The 21541-nt window shown below is 48.8% G+C and overlaps 2 long non-coding RNA genes across 2 annotated transcripts in view; one reads left to right on the top strand and one right to left on the bottom strand.

Moving 5' to 3' along the window:
* Positions 1-14423, bottom strand: part of LOC112652423 (uncharacterized) — a 31109-nt gene extending 16686 nt beyond the window's left edge. Inside the window, exon 1 of the long non-coding RNA XR_004813099.2 lies at positions 13978-14423. This is a non-coding gene — a long non-coding RNA (uncharacterized LOC112652423). The remainder of the gene's footprint in view (positions 1-13977) is intronic.
* Positions 1-21541, top strand: part of LOC125754735 (uncharacterized) — a 333661-nt gene that overhangs the window by 58495 nt on the left and 253625 nt on the right. The window contains exon 2 of the long non-coding RNA XR_007409526.1: positions 1097-1199. This is a non-coding gene — a long non-coding RNA (uncharacterized LOC125754735). The remainder of the gene's footprint in view (positions 1-1096; positions 1200-21541) is intronic.

The raw sequence follows: 21541 nt of genomic DNA, 5'->3' as shown, positions 1-21541 counted from the left end.
TCGCATTCAAGTACCAAAGGCAAGGTGTGTCAAGTATCAAAGACATTTAAAAGAAAGTCATCGATGGCCACACCGTTCCATCCTCAACAAACAAGAAATTATGTTTTCATTTGTAGTCTGAGGTTATTATCCTATAAACACTAGGAAATTGTGTAAAAGAGTTTCAGGGAAAAGTAATTACCTACAGTTACATAAAGGATTGTGTAGTGGAAGAAAAATAATTTTCCTTCTACCGTTCCGAGTTTTCTTCTGAGACCCGTATAATTAAAATGCAGGTTAACAAGGGAAAAACTCACACAAGTTTATTAACACGTCTACCTCCTGTATACATGGGGGATACCCCGGGAAAAATGGAAAACCCAAAGAAGTGGCTTTAGAGTTTGGAATCTGAATAGGCGAAGGGAAGGAGGATGTAGGCGGGGAGAGTAAATGAGTTCAGGAAAGACGACTGGGCCCTTGGAAGAACAGGTGGAGGCATGACAGTTTGTGGCAAAATTTGCCAGGGCCTGGGGTCGAATCTCCTTTCCTGTGACAGGAGACCGTCTTTGTGGTTGATGATAGTCCTGGAGAGGGCATTGACGACAGTTGAATTCCTTTGGGGTGAAGTGTCTTTAGGTAGATGAGGTAAGTTCATGGAAAACCCCTCCGTCCATCTGCTGGTTTTCAAGTGGCCACAACTCAAAATAATCTGTATAGTAAAGTGGCGCATTTTGGGGTGATGTGTTCTGCTACTCTTCGGTCCTGTCCATTGGATTGGCTTCACCAGTAATGTCACAGAATTAAAACAAAAGTAATAGTATTCCATAGCACAAAAAAGCAAAACACAACAGGGTAATAAGAGACCAAGCAATGGGGAGATTCTAACAATGACACAAACTTTCTATTTCCTCCCTGGACGTCTACCTCAATAAAGAGGTCTGAATGTGATGTATTTTGCTGGGGGATCTGTTATCGGTGCTCACAGCTACAAATGCAGACACACAGACCTTTCAGCTTATATTCAGCAAGCAGCCCGAGGTCCAAAGGATACAGGTTTGCGGCCAGAGCAAGCAGTTTTATGTTCTCTTGTCATGATTTACGTTGTGTTTTATTTTAGGTAATTCACGGTTCTGATTCCATGTTGGTTGATTCTCCAGTGGATTTTTCTCCACCAAATCGCTTCTGAGGCCCGTCTACCGAGGTGACGTCACACAAAGCAGGTAATCCGCGTGAAATTTGACCAGTGCCCTGCCGACGGGCTGATGCTATAATCTGGTGTAAATCAACCTTGGAGGGGGATGGGTTAGGGAGAGAACGTTCAAGACGTAAATGGGGCATCTGCTGGAAATGTTCATCATGGTACAGAGGAGAAAGTTGAGAAAAACCATGGGTTTTGAGAGGAATATAACGAGTATCTTTCTACCTAACAAGATCTAGGAGATGGTGGGGATATTTGACAAGATCCTGAGGAACAAGTCCCACAGATTAGAGGGATGTATTGAATGTGGGCTGGAGATAAGGGCCAGTCAATGTGGCACAGTTGGGCCAGTGAGCAATGCTCGGCTTTTAGAATACATTAGATGCTTTAATCCGGTGTCCAGAAGAGAGCAGTGCACATTCCTGCCCCATATGGAAGTTGGTAGAGACTCGAAGAAGCAAAGAATGTTTGGAATACCTAAAATCTGCACTGTGTGACTTTTGTCAACAGAGAAGGATGGGTGATGTTGCAAAGAATCTATACATGGTCATTGGAATTATTCACTCAGTGTCTTACTCTTGTCGTTTTCTTTATTTTTTCCTTTCTCTCTCTCTTTAAGACACTGCTGGGAATTCCACGTAGAGAAGCTGTGACCTATGTAAGATAGTAGATGTCACTCGCCTTGAAGGGGGACTCATGATCTTAATAAAAAGACCTGTGTGTCTCTCTGCTTCGAGATTTTAGACTCTAAGAGCCAGGCATTGAGTATCTCGGTCTCCCTGTTGGTATGGGGTCGAGCCTGGGGTCGAGCCTTTGGTTGGACACATACTCGATGATTGATAAACGGGTATTGAAGAAGTGAATGAAAAGTGGAATGGCATTGCGTTGACACCTTAAGTGGTGTGGGGTCTTAGAAAGGACGAGAACAGTGAGCTGAGTGTTTGTGAACATGGTTCCATCTTGGCTCAGGCTTTAAATGGTGGATGAGCTTTAGGGGAAAAGACCCTGAACGTCGCCCGATGGACGTGAGCAAGACGTGTTGTGCTTACATCACGCAGAATCTGCGTCGAAAGAGAGATGCGTGTAGTGGGTAGGACACCAGAGCCCAACTAGTGCCTTGGCATCAAACCCACATCCGTTTATAAGAGATGCTGGCCAATTTGTCCTATGTACGAATGGTCTTCCTTATAAAGTTTTTAGGGTTTTTTTCTTTGGTTGAGGGGAGTGCCGGGGAAGCTGTGATGGAAGCATATTACAATTCAGGCGTCTGCCATGTTGCTCCTTCTTGCCTCAAGGCAAGACAGCGATGGGAAAACAAACGTTTATAACATTAAGGAGTGGAAGGCAAAATTTTTTTTTAAAGCAAATTTTTTGACAGGGGAGTTACCTAGTGATCATTGGTTGACAGACTCCTTCCCATGCAACCAATGATCACTAGGTAACTCCCCTGTCTGTGTGTGAGCTCAGAACACCCTCCCGGGACACAACACAGTGAAGGTTCCGGAAGGGTCCATTTCTCTGACAACGGGAAGCATCAACGAGGGAAATAAAACTTGCAGAGGAATGCTCAGATACGGAAATGACGGATCTCTTGCAAACGCGCCCCAGGTAATTGGTACTTGGCGAATGAGTTTTGTAGGTGAGGCATTTGCCGAGTGGAGGAATTTTGAAAGAAAGGCAAAATAAAACTGCAGGTGATGCAGTGTCACGGTTTAGTAAGTTTAGGGAGTGTAGCAGGGAGCCCCCGGCTTGTGGCTGGTGTATGTGGAAGACAGTGAGGCCACCACCTTCACTTTTGCGTCCGATTCTTTGCCATAACTGGCCCCACGTCTCCCGCCCATCCTGGCGCCTGTCTCAGGGCCTGGGCGATCGCTCCCTCACGGACCCATTCTCAGATTATTCCAGAGATTGTGGGAAAAGAGAAGCATGTCTACACAGATGGCACATTCGTTTTCACGCCGTGGTCTGTGGGCACGAGGCGCCGACCTGACCGAGACCGTGCTCCAGGAAGTCAGGGTCACTGGGGTGGCAGGGAGCTCTGTGCCTACCTGCCTGCAGGTGAGGGTCGATCACGGCTCCTTAGCAAATGACCTGGTGAAGCCAGGGTCAGGCTCCAGGGGGCTCCCACCCTCTGAGCTGCCTGACGCAGACCGAGTGGGCCCCCCAACGAGCAGAGGCCCGCAGCCCCTTTGAGCAGGGACTGCTCGTGGCACTTGTGTCCCTCGTCTTACAGTCGGTGTCCCCACAGGGCCAGTCCCTTGGTCTCCTGCTGTGCCCCAGGCATGGCATCCGATTCCAGGAGGACGAGGCGGCCAGCCCTGAGCTCGGGCATCGGGTCTGCTGCTATGATCCAGCACTCGCACCCCTGGGGATGTGCGGCATTGGACGCGGATGACGTGGGCACCCCCGGTCCCCGTGCAAGCCATGAAGAGGAGCCACCGCAGCGTGGAACGAGGCCGAGACCACCCGTTGCCGGGTGACGGTTCCAGGGATGCAGCCGAGAAGCCTGTGCTCGCGGCCCCATGGTGCTTGCATCCTTCATGGAAAAGCGCAGCTGCATCCGGCATCCCGTGCGTGAGGAGCCCACTCATGGCTTCACCGCTGAGCCCGTGGCCCGTAATGGCCAGAGGAGTAAGAGGCCTGTGCTCCGTGCGGCGCTCGCAGGATCCCTCTTGCCCCCAGTTTCCCGAGCGACAGAGCGGGGCTGCCTTTCGACGAGGGGCCTCGGGGCTCACTTTTCAGAGGCAATGCTCACGTGCTTGATCGCGGGAGAGGCGTCCTGGAGGAACCCCCAACTCTGACTCGGTGCATGCACCCAGATCTCACGCTCTGCAAATGCCTTGCCCAGTCCCACGGCACACGGAACGCTCGGGGCCTTTCTCCGTGTTTCTCTCCCACAGACACATTCGTGCCGAGTGGCTGCTGACCGTAGGCTGCCTGGAGGACGTGCCTCGGAAAGGCCGGGCCCGGGGTGGCCGTCGTTAGCGCATCTTCTCCCGTTGTCAGCAGTCCCAGGCAGGTTTGCGAGTGGCCCAAGCTCAGAGACAGCGTGGGCGCCTGTGGGAGCCGGGAAGCCTGCGGGGAGCACTGGGAAGAAGTCAGCCCCTTGCAGAACGGCTTCCGGATGGTCAGTACGGCTCGGTTGGGCAGTGGCAGGCCCTGAGCCCGGCGGGGACTCAACAGCAGCCACTTCGCGAGCCGCGGTCTCACCTGGAGACGACCCACCTGCTCGGAAGGCAGCCATCCGCACCTCGGAAGACGAGGCCTCAACCGCCCAGATGCCAGCAACGCCCTGACCTCCGGCGATTTTGCAAACCAGAGCTAACCTCAGCCGGGACGCACTGTCCCCGACCTGAGATCCCCTTCCGAGGTCTCCGTTCCCCTGCGCCTTTCTGAAGGAGGCCAAGCCCTACTGAGATGACAACTACTGACCTCACGGCCCCGGAGCAAGCCTGTGACCCGTAGGGTCTGTTCCTACAGCAGAACCAAGCCTTGAGCCTCCAATGGGGATTCGGAGACGCAGAAGCCTTTCCTTGCCATCATGTCCCAAAATGGGAGAGAAATCGCATTTGGGGGAAATGCTGTAGGTGGAGTCGACCCACGGAGAGCACGCGGGACACCAAGTCCTCGGGGCTTTACAGATGACACGATGGGCCTCCGGGATGGGTGGGCCCACAGCCTGTTGGAGGGATTCGCATCCCTCGAGAAGAAGAGCCGTCTGTGTTACCCGGACATGAGGCAGTGCCAGGCCCGCGAAGGCTTGATGAATGAGTGCCGGCTTCCTCCCCAGGGGTCACCCGTGGAACGGAACAAGAGGAAGCGCGGACGACGCTGGAAGCTGCCTGGCTGCCCGGCTCGGTGGGGGAACCTGCCCCCCTCGGCCCCTCTGGGCACCATCCACGTGCCCTCCGCGGCCACTTGGAGCTCCCCGCTTGCCGCACGCCGCGTTCTCAGCAACGGGCGCTGGCCTGTGTCACCGGGTCCTCCGGGCCGACGCCAAGGGCGCGGAGGCACTGTCCCCGGAGCCCTGTGCCTTGCTTTCTTGGGCGCACTGAAGCCTTGCTTTCATTCCCTCTGCAGGGCACATGCTCAGAATAGCTGAAATTCCCAACATTCACCAGGAGGGCCCATAATAAATTATTGACTAACACATAAAGGCCGTTCCAGAGCATGGGAAATGGGCTCGGAAAGCGGCCTGCAACCCCCGCCCGCAGCCACCGCATCATAAATGAGTCCTGTTGTTGGCCACCCGGCTGTCCCCGTCCCCATCTTTCCTTTCTCAATGCCCGCTCCTAAAAATAGCGCACAGTCAGCGGCGGTCACAAAGCACGGCCTTATGGCTGCCGGGGGTATTTGAACCCTGGTGGGGTGTGTGCCACGCCCCGGTTCCAGTGGCTTCCCAGTTGGGTATTCAGAGGGCCGATTCATTGTGTGGCGGGCACCACCGCGTCCCCATCAGCCCCCGACAATGAACGCTGTCCGCATAACAAATGCGGCTTTCTCGGGCTGCAGCTAATGCGACGTATTCAACAGGGAAGGGAGGCGGCCCCGGGCTTTCCAGCCATACCCCTGGTTTTATTTAACCCTGCATGTGTCAGCCCCGTCGGAAAGCCTCTGGAATTTTCTTCTGCTGCTGCTTCTTCTTTCCGCCCCTGCGGGGTCTGAGAGCGAGGCGCTCGGAAACCCCCGCTGCTGACGGGCTGCTCAGGCTTGGAGAGCTGCCTTCGGCCCTGCACATGCACAGGATGCTCAGCTCCCTGCTCCTGACGTTCACGGAAGCAGTTGCATCGAAAGAGGCTCAATCTCACCTCGTGTCAGTCTCCGTGTCTCGTGCAGCCTGCGGGAGCTGCTCGGGTGCACCGAGGGAGCATTAAGGCTGTAAATCAAGCCTGGCGGCGGCGGCAACACACCAAGAATGGTGGGCCTGGAGACCTGGCACAGTCACAGCTCCCCCTGCCATCCCCAGGTGCCCCAGGAGGAAGCATGCAGACGGTCCCGTGGGCCCTGGTGCTGATGGAGGCCCGCCCCCTTGGAAGCCCTCCCTTTGAGACGCTGCGGACGCTGCCTGTTGCACCCGAGAAAGGGACCCAAAAGCCTGAAGCCCCTCTCTGTTCTTCCCAGGCCGCATGCCTCCTCGTATTGGCGCCTGAACACACACCAGGAGGTCCGGAATAGCCTTTTCCAAATGCATCTCTATTGCGAGAAATATCACGCGCGGTGCAGGGCCCGGGTGGCCAAGTATCTCTGCAAGCGACCGGAGCAGCTCCAGAGCCCGCTGATGCTCGCGGCAGCTCTCATAGTCCACAAATTTTCCGAAATTAGAGAGGAAGGCCGGGCTTGTTTACGGGCAGCTAGTGGACGCGGAGACTGTCACCTCTTTTCACGTCGGTGTTGTCGTTTCCAGGTAAGGAGCGACCATGGGGAGCTTCGGAGAAGACAAAGCAGGATCGACTACGGAGCCTGGCACTTCGCCGTATCCGTTGGCTGGCTCTGTTGGCCTTTCTGGGTCTTTATCGCGTCGCCTCTAGAAAAGGACTTGGGGTGACCTCCGTAAAGAAGCAGCACAGCATAGACACGGGAAGGTCTTGGAAGCAAGTGCGCTAACCAGCGACATCAAACTTTCCCCTTAACTCTGCATCAGGGGCCAAAAACAACACAAAGGAGCGGGAGGGGACCAACAAAGGAGTGGGAGGGAGAAGCTATTCATGTTTTTCATGGTCAGAGAAACGACGCAGCAGACCTGAGTTCCTCCTCATGCCTGGGATGTCCTCCGAACATCAGCTTTATGCTAAGTGCGCTGGGAACTTGATCTGGGTTCTTGATTCTTAACATCTCAACCGCGCAGGTGGTTCTATGCTACGGTCTCTCTATGCCCGATGTCACGCCGTCAAGGAAAGAAGAGCTTTCCGCCTTGACTAGACGTCATCGAGGTCAAGTACTCTGTTATTAGAGTCTCTAGATTTGCAGGGCTGACTCCTTAGCGGGTTTTCCCCCCTGTGTTTTCCCTTGTTTGGGCTTTTTGACCATAGAAACCACTGACAGAGCAAAATTGCTGCGTGTAGCAAGCAGCCTATGAGGGGCGCCGGGGTGGCTCTGTCCGTTAGGCATCCAAGTCTTGATTTTTGGCTCAGGTCACGATCTCGGGGTCATGGGATCGAGCCCGGTGCTCACTGGGGAGTCTGCTTGACATCGTCTGCCTCTGCCTCTCGCCCACATCATGTGCACACACTTTCTCTTTCAAATACATAAATAAATCTTAAAAAAAAAAAAAACACGATCATAGAAGCAACGTAAATATTGCCTTTGGACTCAGACCCAAACCGGGTCGTATATGGTGATGCATTCCCTCCCCAATGGCTTTCGCTTTCAACTAGTGGACAACAATCTAGGAACATGCTCCCTGCAAATCCCACCTGAGCTGAAGTGACCCCCGGAGATTTGAGTCGTGTGTGTGCACATGTGAAGAATAAGGCTGCCGTGGCCCCGTGAGAGTTCAGAGCCAAGAAAACAGCTTAGGGCAGGCTGGTTACAGCGTCTGCTCCAGTCACAGGAGGATATTTCCACGGCCGGGAGTCCTCTGGGAGTGAAGCTTCTCGAAGCCGTGCACACGGTCAGGAAACGCCGTCGGACGTTGCACTGTGCTCGTGTTCGGTGCCTCACCTGGTGCTTCCCAACAGCCCTGCGAGCGCCCTTCAGTTGTAAACAGAGAAACCACGCGCGGAGAAGTTAAACGGCTGGACAGAGCGTCGTCCTCAGTATCGAAGACACAGAGGGACACCAGGTCCAGAGCATGGATGCGACTCCCTAGCTCTTTCCCCCGGATGTGGGAAACGGATCAACCCGTCACCAGTGACCCAGCAACATTTGCAAGGTGCCACACGTCTTCGGTGTTCCTTGGAGCCTTCCCCCTCTGGGGCATAAGGAAGTACCGCTTTCCCGGCCACTCAGAGAACCCACACCCACTGAGCCCACCGAGCCGCGGAAAGGGGAAGATGGCCCGGAGTCTGTCTCTGTAATCTGCTAATGATGACTCCAAACGTAAGCGCTGGAAATATCCACACGTGTTGGCAGATTCATTGTGTACTATTTATACCAGGGGGAAAATGGGCAGAACCATGCGCCATCCTTTCACCCCAAAAGGAGCAGTTAGATGCAGAATGGGCTTGTTTTGTTTTAGAAGAGCATCTGCAGGTGTTCAGCTGTAGTTTCAAATAATGATTCATGACAGGGGCAGGTGCATGTGATGTAGAATTAGCTGGACACATTGCAAGTTAGGAAATTGTGTGTAGGGGGCACCCGGGTGGCTTGGGTTGAGCGTCTGCCTTCAGCTCAGGGCATGATTCCTTCAGCTCAGGAATCAAGTTCTGCATCGGGCTCCCTGCACGGAGCCTGCTTCTCCCTCTGCCTGTGTCTCTGCCTCTCTCTCTCTGTGTCTCTCATGAATAAATAAATAAAATCTTTCAAAAAATTGTGCATAGAGCATCCATTTCGAAGCTTTAAAGTCCTACGGACGACTTGCTCAAAATGCCCCTCACCACCTTCGTGGTTTCCCACTAACAGGGTCTCCAGGGGGAAACAACAATTTACACTTGTAACCAGTTTCTAGCTAATGCTGATGCTACCGGCGCAGGGACCCCACTGAATTAATCAAATATGCATGAGGCGCGTTGTGAGAGCCAACCCTCCTGGTAGGGCGGTCATTGTCCCCGGGGTGCTGGAACTTTTAGGAAGTAGCAGCATCCAGTGGCAACGTGAGGCGGCACAGCCACTGTCAGAAACACATTGGCATTTCTTCAAATAAATTGCAAAATGCAGTTAGCACATGATGCTCCAGTTTCCCGCCGAGGCACCGACCTAGGAGGAGTGCGCACAGGCCTTCAAGCAGAGGTATGCACACGTGTGTTCACAGCCGCACTACTCGCAGGCAGCAAGGGGTGCACACGGCCCACGTCTCCATCAGCAGGTTAACAGATGCACAAAACGTGGCCCAGCTCCACCGTGGAAGAGGTCTCGGCCACTGAGGCCACGTGGTGATGTTGTCACACCTGCGACGATGTCGGGGCGACTGCAAAGATCCAGACACGCAAGAGCACATTGTATATGCTTCTGTGCATATGAAACGTCCAGAATAGGGGAATGCATCGGGTCGGAAAGCAGATGAGTTGGTTGCCTGGAGCTGAGGTCAGGGGCCACGGCGGAGCGACTGCTTCATGGGTACAGACTTGCTTTGGGAGCCGCGGAAGGTGCAGAAATTAGGTATCGGTCATAGTTGCGCTGCATTGAGAACGTGCTAGAAGCTTCTAGATTGTACGTTTGTAAATGGCCAATTCTATGTTATATAAATGTCACCCCCTATTTTTTAAAATGTCCATACAGCACACTAGCGATTCTGATTTCAGCGTTCTAGGACCTGGCTGTTTTTATTTTATTTTATTTTATTTTATTTTATTTATTTTATTTTATTTTATTTTATTTTATTTTATTTTATTTATTTATTTATTTTATTTTATTTTATTTTATTTATTTATTTCATTTCATTTCATTTCATTCCATCGTATTTCCTCATATTTCATTGTATTTCATTTTATTTTTATTTTTTATTTTATTTTACTTATTTTATTTCATTGTATTTCATTTCATTTTATTATTTATTTTATTTCATTTTATTTTATTTTATTATTTATTTTATTTTATTTCATTGTATTTCATTTTTTTTTCATTTATTTATGATACTCACACAGAGAGAGAGAGAGAGGCAGATACATAGGCAGAGGGAGAAGCAGGCTCCATGCACCGGGAGCCTGATGTGGGATTCGATCCCTGGTCTCCAGGATCGCGCCCTGGGCCAAAGGCAGGCGCTAAACCGCTGTGCCACCCAGGGATCCCTCATTTTATTTTTTATTTTATTTATTTTATTTTTATTTTATTTCATTGTATTTCATTTTATTTTATTTTATTATTTATTTTATTTTATTTTATTTCATTTCATTGTATTTCATTTCATCTTATTTTTAATTTTATTTAATTTTATTTATTTAATTTATTTAATTTTATTTTATTTATTTTATTTCATTGTATTTCATTTCATTATTTTATTTTATTTCATTGTATTTCATTTCATTTTATTATTTTATTTTATTTCATTGTATTTCATTTCATTTTATTTTATTATTTATTTTATTTTATTTCATTTCATTTCATTTCATGTATTTCATTTTATTTCATTTTATTTTTTATTTTATTTATTTTATTTTTATTTCATTTCATTGTATTTCATTTTATTTCATTTAATTTTTAATTTAATTTAATTTATCTTATCTTATTTTATTTTATTTATTTTATTTATTTTATTTTATTTCTAAAAGGCCCCTGAGTGGCTCTGCATCTGCCTTGGGCTCAGGTCATGACCTCAGGGTCCTGGGATCGAGCCCCGCATTGGGCTCAGTGTGCAGCAAGGAGTCTGCTTCTCCCTCTCCCTCTGTGCTCTCTCTCTCTCTCTCAAATTTCATTTATTTATCTTAAGAAGAAAAAAGAGAGAGAGAGAGAGAGACAGGAGGGGAAGAGAGAGAATCTCAAGCAGACTCCCGATCCGGAACTCGGTACCATGACTCTGCAACCATGACCAGAGCTGACACCAAGGGTCAGATGCTTGAGCCCCTGAGCCACCCAGGCGCTCCCGAGGTATTTTAAATTGCTTTTCAGATGATTCTAATGGGCAGCCCGGCTTCACTGACCTGGTGGGGATTCAAACAATAGCAACAATGACGGGCAATAACTGGGTCTTTGGACGTGGTTCAAGTGAAGGAGCATGAGAATGGGAAGACTGAAGCTACAACTTTAGCAGGTGGTCCCCATGCCTGTGCTGCTCGGCGTCCAGGGACCAGCAGCATCAGCCTCACCTGGAGGCTTGTCACAAAGGTGGACTGTCCAGCCCCATCCCCACGCCGCCAGAAATACAATCTGCCTTTTAATAAAATCATGCAGGCCTTGTGATATCGTATTTCATGGAACGCCGGTGTGTGGACGGTTATTACTACTTCCCCCGACACAAAGGGTCTGTACGGCCCAGATGTTGCCTGGAAGCACGTTAACCGAATTCGTATCCTCCTGTATCTATGAACCTTTGAGGAGCTCGTGCATCTGACACCCTTGCAGGAGCATTGCAGGGACGACGTGCAATCGTATTGCAAACCGTTCAGAGAATGCAGCTCCTTCTAGAGGAACGCTTTACGATCCTGAGGGGGACTAGGCTTCCGCAAGGAGAACTCTGACAGCTGCTGCTCCAGGACGGTTTTCAATCTTCTGCACCGGCTCCATCCAAAGTGAAGCTTGAATCTGCTAAAAGTCCAGGAGCGACCCTGCATGTCCGTACCCAGAGACACTGGGTGAGAAGTGTTAGATAGACACGAATCACGGGCTACACTTCAATGTGAGTCACAAAACAAGGGAAAGAGGGGCAGGATCCCTTCACGACTCGGCTCTTTGTCATCCTCACTCTTGGAAGATTTGGAGGTTTCAGGCCTGCAGTGAAGATAAGCTAGAGAGACCATGTAGCATGCCCGTACCCAACACGTTCCTGAGAAATTCTCAAGCACCCCAGACTTTTCTTCCAAGCCTTTGTAGGCGAGCTGGGCTCAGCTAATGCCCAAGGGAAAGTCTAATACATCTCTTTGAAATCCATCTTGAGATGACTCAATTTCTATAAATAACAAAAGTACCCAAACAGGAAAGAAAGTTCATGAACTTGTGCAGGGAACGTCAACAGCCTTCTTTATCCCATCAATGAACTTTTTTTTTTTTTTTTTGTCCCTCTGTATTTCCCTGAAAGTCTGACAAGCCATACTCAAATTTGTTTTTCTGGAAATAGCAATGTAATTTTTAACCCGGCGTGAAATATTCAAGAAGTGGGATGGATGCGAACCTCAGAGGTCACCCATGAAATTGGTCCCAATATTGAAGTGATGAAAAATGATTCCGCCCATTCTGTGTGTCAATCTGTTAATATCACATCGTAGATGGGATGCTGATGGTCTCTAACCCCTCAGACCGAAGGTGCCCTCAGCTATCACATCTCGGCAAGATTCACGAATTGATTAAAATAACCATTTTTAGAGAAATGAAGACAGGTTCTTTTTTTTTTTTTTCTTGCCTATTTAATGGAGTCAAAAGAAGAATTCCCAGCCAAGCCCACATTTCTCAACTCAGTTAAACTGATTTCCATAGACGACGTGAGGGGTAGAGAACACAAGTGATTCACAAACGGTACACATGAAGGGGCCAGCAAAAGGGAAATGATGCTCATTGCTGTTTGCCTGCAAGCCCCTGAGAAGAGTGTTTTTTAAGAAACCCCTTGGGGCGCCTGGTGGCTCAGTCGGTTAAGGGTCCACCTTCAGCTCAGGTCATGATCTTGGGGTCCCAGGATCGAGCCCCATGTCAGGCTCCCTGCTCAGCAGCGTCTCTGCTTCTCCCTCTCCCTCTGCCTTTCCCCCTGCTTATTCTCTCGCCAATAAATAAATAAAATCCTTTAAAAAAAAGTTTCTTTGTGAGAAATTGAACATCTGCTTCTTTCTTTCCCGGACAGAAAACAAATGGCAAGGTATCTTTAGCTCAATGTGCAGTTGTTTCTATGTGACAGGGATTGTGCAGGATTTCCTTGTGGGGGCATTTCCAGGGATCCACAGACCACAACCTGGGGACCAAGTGCAGCCCAAGACCTGGTTTCATAACGTGCCTCTGGATCGCAGCCGTGCCCGTATATTCACAGATCGTCTGTGGCTGCTTTCACTTGGCAAGGAAATAGCAGTCAGGTGGTGGTAAGAGGGACCAGCAAACCTAACACATCTACTGTCTGGCGTTTTGCAGAAAAGTCGGGGGCACCTGGATGGCTCAGTCAGTTAAGCGTCTGCCTTTGGCTCATGCCATGACCCCAGGGTCCTGGGGTCCAGCCCTGTGTAGGGCTCCCTGTGCAGCGGGGGTGAGGGGTCTCCTTATCCCTCCCCCTTCTCTCATGCTCGTGTGCTCTTGCTTACTCTTGCTCTCTCCCCCTCTCAAATAAATAAAATCCTTAAAAAAAATAAAAAAAGAGAGAGAGAAAGAGAAGTCTGCCAACCCCTGCCCTAAGAACGCCTCTGTTCACGAGGCCGTCTCTGTGTGCATCTCGTGATGGGACAATTTAAACGCCGTATATACCGTTTCTATCTACGTGTGATGGATACGGTAGGGTGCCCAGATATTTGGCTAGAGGACATGAAATGAGCATTGGATCAGTAAGACTGAGTGAAGCAGGTAGCCCTCTCTGGGGTGGGTGGGCTCCATCCAATCAGGTGACGTCAGGAGTAGATCAAAGAGGTGGAAGAAAGGTTGAGTTCTGTGTGCCTCTCGGACTGATGGTTTGAGCTGGGCATTGGGCCCCTGCCCTTGAACTGGCGCTTGTAGCCTCGGCTCCCTGGGTTCTCAATCCTTCACACTCACACTGAATTACCCACCACGGGCTCTCCTGGGCCTCCAGCTTGCAGATGGCAGACTGTGGGACTCCTCAGCCTCCATAATTGTGTCAGCCAATTCCTTATAATCAATCAATCCACTCCTCCTTCTCTTTTTCTCCCTCCCTCCTTCCCTTCTCCCCTCCCTCTATGCCTACCCCATATATTTCCCGTTGGTTTAGTTTCTCTAGAGAACCCTGACTGATGCCAACAAACATTATCTATCAAGTTTTCTTAACTCTTCTACGAAACTTCTTTGAACACCAAGTATGCGTAAGGTTAGGTGAAGATTAGGAAGACGAAGAAAACAGTTCTTACCCTGAAGACGGCCTCTCAACAGGCCAATGACAATCAATTGACGTAGAGCATCAGACGTGGCTTGAGCAACATCTTCACAAAGTCCTACTTTATTTATTCGCAAGAGGAATCAAACCCCAGCAGTCCAGGGGGTGCTCAAGGTCTCAGAAGAAAGACGGTTATGTCAAGAAGTCTTCACAAGTGCCACGTGTGACACGGGGGCCATCGCAGGGTACAAAGAATGGGCAGTGCCCAACGCAGGTGGGGTTGAAGGAGCTCAAAGTGATGGTTTTCTGGAGTAGAGCAAGACCTGTGGGTGGCACGTTTCCAAGGCGACCCCTGCTCCTGTGTTCCCTGTGATGACACAATGCCTGAGGGCTCTGAGCCTGGCACCCAGCTGAGACAGGCGTGCGAAATAAAGCCAATAGGCCTCCGCTTGAATGCGGGCAGGTTCTGTGTCTACGCGAGTCTGCATGTAGCTCACAGGAAGACTTTTCCACGGTGAAGCCACAAACCACTTGGAACGACTTCACTTTTGAATGTGTTAGTGGAGTGGGTTGGATCGGAAGAGGAGAAAGCCTGACTCTCGTGTCAGAGAAATCTCCCATCTCTTGACGATTTTTCTGCTGGGACTTGATAGGGTGTCATCTGCTTTTCCTTATCATTTAGCATCTAATGAGAGATACTTGCTTCCAGACGGGTCTTCTGTTCAAATTCACCAGGCAGCCTGGCGTGGCATATCCACTGGTCAGGTTCTGAACGATTTACAAGTCGACGTTCTCTCCTTAATGCGGGTGGGCTCGGGGCGAGTGAAGGGTGGCCCGCGATGTCATTTGGGAGGAAACAGCCCCGACTTAAAAGCTGGCAATCCATCCATCCATCTGCTCTCTTTCTTCTCCCTTGCCTGTCATCAGCCAAAGACGTCCCTGACGGGTTAAGTTAATCTGTGATAGAGAATGTGCCACCGTGGGCAGCGTGTTAGCCTTTGGTAGATGCCAGAGACAAACGCGCGCCTCCACGGGGAAGCCCTGAAAACAAACCTGCGCCTGCCTCCATCCTTACCCTGGGTCTGTGGTCTTGAAAACCTGTGTCAGCGCTCTGGCTCTCCAAACAAGGGGTCCGCAGACCTCTTCTGTAACGTGATCGGCTTTTGGGGCTGTGGAGTCACATGGACTCAGTTGTGCCATCGTAGAGCAAAACCCACCACGAAACATAATGACAACACATACCCGAGTGTGTATGGCCAGTTTCGGCCAGCACGCCGTAGTTTGCCCGTCTTTGGACTCGATCACTCTCCCACATCTTGGTAATATCCTGTGGGGGAAGGTAAGGGTAGAGGGAAAGTCACAATTTGCTTGAGCTGCTTCATCTCCCTTCATATGAGGGAGCTCCCTTTGTCAAGGAAGAGACCCAGGACGGAGGAAAGATACACCCTGCACGTGAATCCCATATAGTGGGAAAGGATGTATCTACGTCACTCAGGCACACGTCCTTTAAACTTGTCGCGCTCAAGGGAGACCGAATGGGTCTGGAAACCACCTGTAGAATGGAACATGCCTCCAACATACCTTCCTTTTAGATCGCTTGGGCTCTATCAATGAAAAGCACCCCCAGCCAATTCTGGGAGACAGTTTCCTCGTCCTGGTACCCTCTGGCCATCACAATTGCCATTTATTTAACTGTGACGGAGAACCCAGCTGCCAGGCTCACCCGCAGTCCTGTCCGCCAGGCTTGGCCCAGCGAGCCGGTGATGGGTCTCTAACGCAGCACTGCAAGCACCAAGACGATGCTGCCATGATCGCAAACCCTGGCAACTCCCTCAATACAGTGAAACTCAGACGCTGAAAAAGACTCAAAATGCAAGCGCTCAGATGAAAGCCCCCCTGGCAGCATCAACAGGCAGTGAGCGAGAGAGGAGAAAAATCACCCTGGTGTTTGTTTCTGAATCGTGGAATTGGAGTGGAGGCCCCTGACAGCCTGCCTGGCTTCCGTCGTCGGAGACTCGGTGATGGAGTCACCAGTGGGGTTTCCTCCCGCCTGCCCCTCTGCTTTAATGAAGGGCAAGACAGGCATCGCCCAGCCGCCGTGCAGGGTGACCCTACCACGTAACAGTGTCCTCCCGTCTCCGCCCAAGGTGAGCAGGGCATCCAGGATGCAGCCGCACCTTAATGAGAAAAACTGACCTGCTTATTTACCCTGTCTCCTCTGTTTCTAATCCAAATAATCTCTGCAAAATCTTTGTCCTTTTGCCTGTAGAAATCAAGCTGAAGCCCCTCCAGGTTGGCTCGTCTTTGACAAACTAGAGGGGTTCAGGTTGGAGGAGGAGCCCAGGCTTGCTGGGTGCTCACGAAATGGGAACACTCGTTGACACGCTCTTCACGACCCCTTCATCGGAGTATGGGCCTAGGAACGTGACAGCTCAAGCTCGACGCTGGGCTAAGTGGCTCTCTTTCTCCACGTACGAAAATGTGGTGCTGTCCTGTAGTATATCACATTTCATGCAGTGCAGCCTGCCCTGATTTCAACAGGGTGGCCACTTTTCTGGGGCAAAAACAGATAATACACAAAAAAAAAAACCCACCAAAAGTCATTGCTTCCTTGTGACAAGCTAGATTTCTATCCATAGAATGAGTACGGTGAGGTTCTGCTATGAACGTTCTGTTCAAAATGATCGCATTAAGCCAACATGCGTATATGTTGGTTAATAAATAAACAAATAAATAAATACCTACTCGAGGTCAACAACACAGAATCCAAAAAAAAAAAAAAAAAACCAACAACAACAACAAAAAAAACCCCAAACAAACAAAAAGCAAAATCTCAAAGTAATTCCAGCAATGTCAATACTTTTGATGAATTCTCCATCAATGACTGGACCTTGCAATTTTTATCTCAAAGAGAATTCTAAAAGGCAAAAATAGCCAACCTCGATGTACCCAGCACCATTCAAAGGAAATCACCTACAATTACTTTCTCAGTCCTTCCTCCAACACGGAGGCAGAAATCCTCATCGCTACCATTTTTACCTAATATACTCAGGCGGACACAACAAGCAAGTGGTTGAAGCCACTGGAACCAGGCAGCGTGGCTTTGGGGAAATGTTCTTAAATCCTGGATCACAGCGGGTAGAAACACAGGTTCTCCCCCCTGGCACTCCTGACATTTGCAGTAGGTGATGTTTTGTCGTGCTTGTAGGTCCTGGAGCAACATCCCTGGCCTCTGCACGTTAGATCCCAATAGCATCCCCGCTCTCCACGGACGTCTCCAGTCGTCATGACCAACGAGGTCTTCACACATTGCCAAGGGCCTCAGGAGGGACAAGGGGAAACGGGAATGCAGAATTGCTACTGTTTGTACTGTTTAGGATATGGTTCTTCAACACGTGAGGGCTGCAAACGCAGATGTGGCCCTGGGCCAGGCAGGCAGTTAGTGCAGATGCGCAGGTTCACGGCAGCAGCAGACGGTCAGCTGGTGGTGGTATTAATGCAACCGCCATGCAGTTTAGGACAATGAAGAGAACGCACAAAACGATTTATGAGGATTATCTTTTGCCAGTGGATTTCCATTTGGCCCATGAGTGATTCCATGGAATGAAGCATGGTCTGTCCACCCTGGCCCTTTGAGATTTGGAGCTGAGGGACTCTTTGTGTGTGTGTGTGTGTGTGTGTGTGTGTGTGTGTGTGTTTGTGTGTGTGTGGCTGGGCTGTAATCTGCGTTCTAGGATATTTAGCAGCATCCTTGGCCTCAACCTTATAAATTCCAGTACCTCCGCCCCCTAACGCCAACCCCATGGGGGTCCAAGCACTGCCATACGTCCCCAGGGAGGGCAACATCACCCCAGGTGGAGAACCACTGGTCTTGAGCCCCATGAATTTGCCAACATTTAGTTATTCTTGACCTGTACACATGGAAATTTCAAGTGACCCCATCCAACAGCCTCTCAGGGGTTCACCCTCCAGCGAGTGGATAGGTGAGTTTTCCAGATCGAGGACAGGAGCGGTAGGTAGATAGTGTAAATGGGAAGTGGAGTCCGGTGAGGCCCATTCACGCCGGGACAACTTCAATGTGTCCACAGTCTTCCAGGCAGTGATGGAGAGAGACGTGAAGCAAAGTTGCTTAAAAACTTAAACCAGAAGAGTGTACATCGCCTTTCTCATTGCTCAAGAAGTCTGCCTCATTTTTTAAAAAATTTTATTTATTTATTCACAAGAGACACACAGAGACAGAGGCGGAGACATAGGCAGAGGGAGAAGCAGCCCGATGCGGGACTCAATCCCGGGATCCCGGGATCACGTCCTGAGCCCAAGGCAGACGCTCAACCACCGCTGCCCCAGTCCACCCCATTAAGCTTCCCAGACCTTTGGGTGATTTCTAACGCACTCCCGAGTGGTGCCGTGGAGGCTGGCTCTGAGCGCATCTGTGCTGTGTGGCTAAACAGGAAATGACAGTGACCCTATATTCCAAGGTGGATCGAGGGCAGCTGCTATTAAGGCTGAAGTGGCTTCATCCTGTCCTCATTAGGAGCAAGGTGAGCCCATTAAAATGGGCTATTATCTCCGTCCGGCTGTGTATTCCACATTGACCACCAACTAATGAGGAAAATAAAATAGAAAGTTGCTCCCCTCCCGTGACGTCTTCATTCAGGACGTTAATGAACCATAATAAAACAAGAATTTAGACACATGGCAGGACTAATGCCCATCAGCCCTTTGTCTGGCAGCTGCATGGTAAGTCGCAATAGCATTTGGTTTTGGGTTTGTTCACAATGGACCCAACACATGTCGTTGTGACCAGATGTAGCAACACTCACTAACAATCCTACAACCAACCTTACCGTGCTGGGCCATTGGAGTATATTATTTTCTAGTTCGAAATGTGACATTGGTGTGGAAAATGCAAAGTTAAGAAAATCTCACAAAATCTTGACAAATTTTTTTTTATTGAAATTTTAAATGGCGTATGTCATCTTACTCAGTTTTTGAAGATATGTTTATTTTTATTTGAGAGACAGAGGGAGTGTGAGCCGGGGTTGAGGGACCAGCGGAGGAGGGATAGACGGGGAGGGAGACAGACAATCTCAAGCACGCTCCCCACTGACCACGGAGCCACACACGGGGCTCGATCTCACAACCCTGAGATCATGACGTGAGCCGAAATCAAGAGTCAGATCCCATCCAACAGAGTCGCCCCAGGGCGTATAAATATCATTTTAATGAACATATCATGCATGTGCCTCCATCCAGTTCAAGGCTCTTCTTCATGGCTGTTTTTGACAATAGCTTTATTCCTGTTTATTCTCATTAAACATGTTATTTTGAGATCATTATAAACCTAGAGTTTTGAGAAACAGTGGCGATGTCACACGTACCACGTATCCAGTTTCCTACAAGAGTAGTATTTTGCAGTGTAAAAAGCAGAGACTAGTACAACATCCCAACCGGGCTATGGACGTTGATCCAGGCAAGATGTATTTCCATCACCACCAAGAAATCCCACTCTAGCCGCATCCACTTCCCGCCTGCCCCCCGCCCCTTGGCTTAACCTTTCGCAACCACTAACTTGTTCTCCATTTCTTCAGTACTTTAATTTCCAGAAAGTCATCTAAGTAGAATCGTAACCTGTGGGGTTGGCGCCTTTCATTCAGCATCATTCTCTGGAGATGCATCAGGTGGTTGCGTGCATCCATAGGTCCGTGCCTTTTGAATTCTGAGCGGTATTCCATGGTTTAGACATCACCCACTAAAGGAAATCGGGGTCGTTTCCAGTTTCTATTTTTTTAAACATTTTTCAAGTTTTTATTTTTTTGTTTATTTTTTAAAGTTTTTATTTATTTGTTCGTGAGAGACACACAGAGAGAGAGAGAGAGAGAGGCAGAGACCCAGGCAGAGGGAGAAACAGGCTCCCTGCGGGGCGCCCGACATGGGACTCGATCCTGGGTCTCCAGGATCACGCCCTGAGCCACCCAGGCTGCCCAACATTTTTCAAGTTTTTAAAGTGATCTCAATATCCAAACTGGGTCTCAAACTCACAACCCTGAGATCAAGGGTCATGTGCTCTGCTGACTGAGCCTGCCAGTTGTCCTAGTTTTTAACGATTACAAATAAAGCTGCTAAAAACATTTACATGCAGTTTTTTTTTTTTTTTAATAAATCTTTACATTTCCCTGGGATAAATGCCCAGGAGTGCGGTTTCTGGGTTGTACGTCTGTTGTATGTTCAAGTATTTGAGAAACTGCCAAACTGTTTTTCCAGAGTGGCTGTAAAGTTGTAAATCCCCCCACCAGCCATGCATGAATGATTCCATTTCTCTGCATCCTCACCAGCATTTGACATTGTCGGTGTCTTTTATTTTAGTCATTTCGACAGCTGGGTAGTGATATTTCCTTGTGGCTTTTGGCCTTCTTATCAAACTAGTTTCATTAATATCCTTTTACCTACTTACTTTTTTTTTTTTTTTTAAATAAGCTCTACGTCCAGTGTGGGGGTTTGAACTCATAACCATATGACCAAGAGTTTCATGCTCCACCAACGGGGCCAGACAGGCACCTCTCATTGTGGTTTAATTTGCATTTATGCAGGATCCCTGGGTGGCTCAGCGGTTTAGCACCACCTTCAGTCCAGGGTGTGACCCTGGGGACCCGGGATCGAGTCCCACATCGGGCTCCCTGCATGGAGCCTGCTTCTCCCTCTGCCTGTGTCTCTGCCTCTCTCTCTCTCTCTCTCTCTCTGTCTCTCATGAATAAATTAGTAAAATCTTGAAAAAAGAAAAAGAAAAGAATTTGCATTTCTGGAATAGCTCTTAAAGGCAAACATCTTTTCATGTTCTTATTTGCCATAGGTATCTCTTCTGCAGTGAAATGTCTGTGTGTCTCCTGAACCTAATCTCATTGGGCTGTTTGCTTTTCGCTGTTGTGTTTTGAGGGTTTTTTTTTTTAATATCTCCTAGATATAAATGTTTTGTCAGATATATGGTTTACAAATATTTTCTCCCACTCTATAGCTTGTCTTTTTACCCTTGAGCAGGATCTTTCACAAAGCCAAACTTTTATATTTTGACCAAGACTAATTTATCCATGATTTCGTTTATGGTTTGTGCTTTTGGTGTCAGGCCTCAGAATAAGTTTATTTCTTCATTTTTGATTGGTCTGCCTCTTACTTTCTTATTGCACTGACTAGAACTTCCAGCACTAAGTTGAGTAAGATGATGAGAGTGGACATCCTCGCTCTGTTCTCTATCTTAGGGGAAAATATTCAGTTTTGCACCATGAAGTATACTGTTAGCTGCAAGCATATGGCTTTCCTTTATACGGCTGAGAAAGGTTCCCTTTATTTCTACTTTTTTGATATATTTACCATGGATAGACGCCAGTCTGTCTTTTAATTGGTGTATTCAGACCTTTATAAATGATACAATTTTTTATATATTAGGCCTTAATTATGCCCCTTTTTTTCATTTCTCTCTTTTCTGTTCCCTACCTTCCTGTGGGTTACTTAAACGTTATTTAGAATCTCATTTTGGTTTATTTATGGTAATTTTAGTGGGTCTCTTTGTATAACTTTTTGGTGGTTTCTCCAGATGTTATATT

This window comes from Canis lupus, chromosome X (assembly GCF_003254725.2).
Source record: "Canis lupus dingo isolate Sandy chromosome X, ASM325472v2, whole genome shotgun sequence".
NCBI classification, from domain to species: domain Eukaryota; kingdom Metazoa; phylum Chordata; class Mammalia; order Carnivora; family Canidae; genus Canis; species Canis lupus.
The sequence above is the reverse complement of the archived record's forward strand: the minus strand, read 5'-3'. Positions and strand labels throughout refer to the sequence as shown.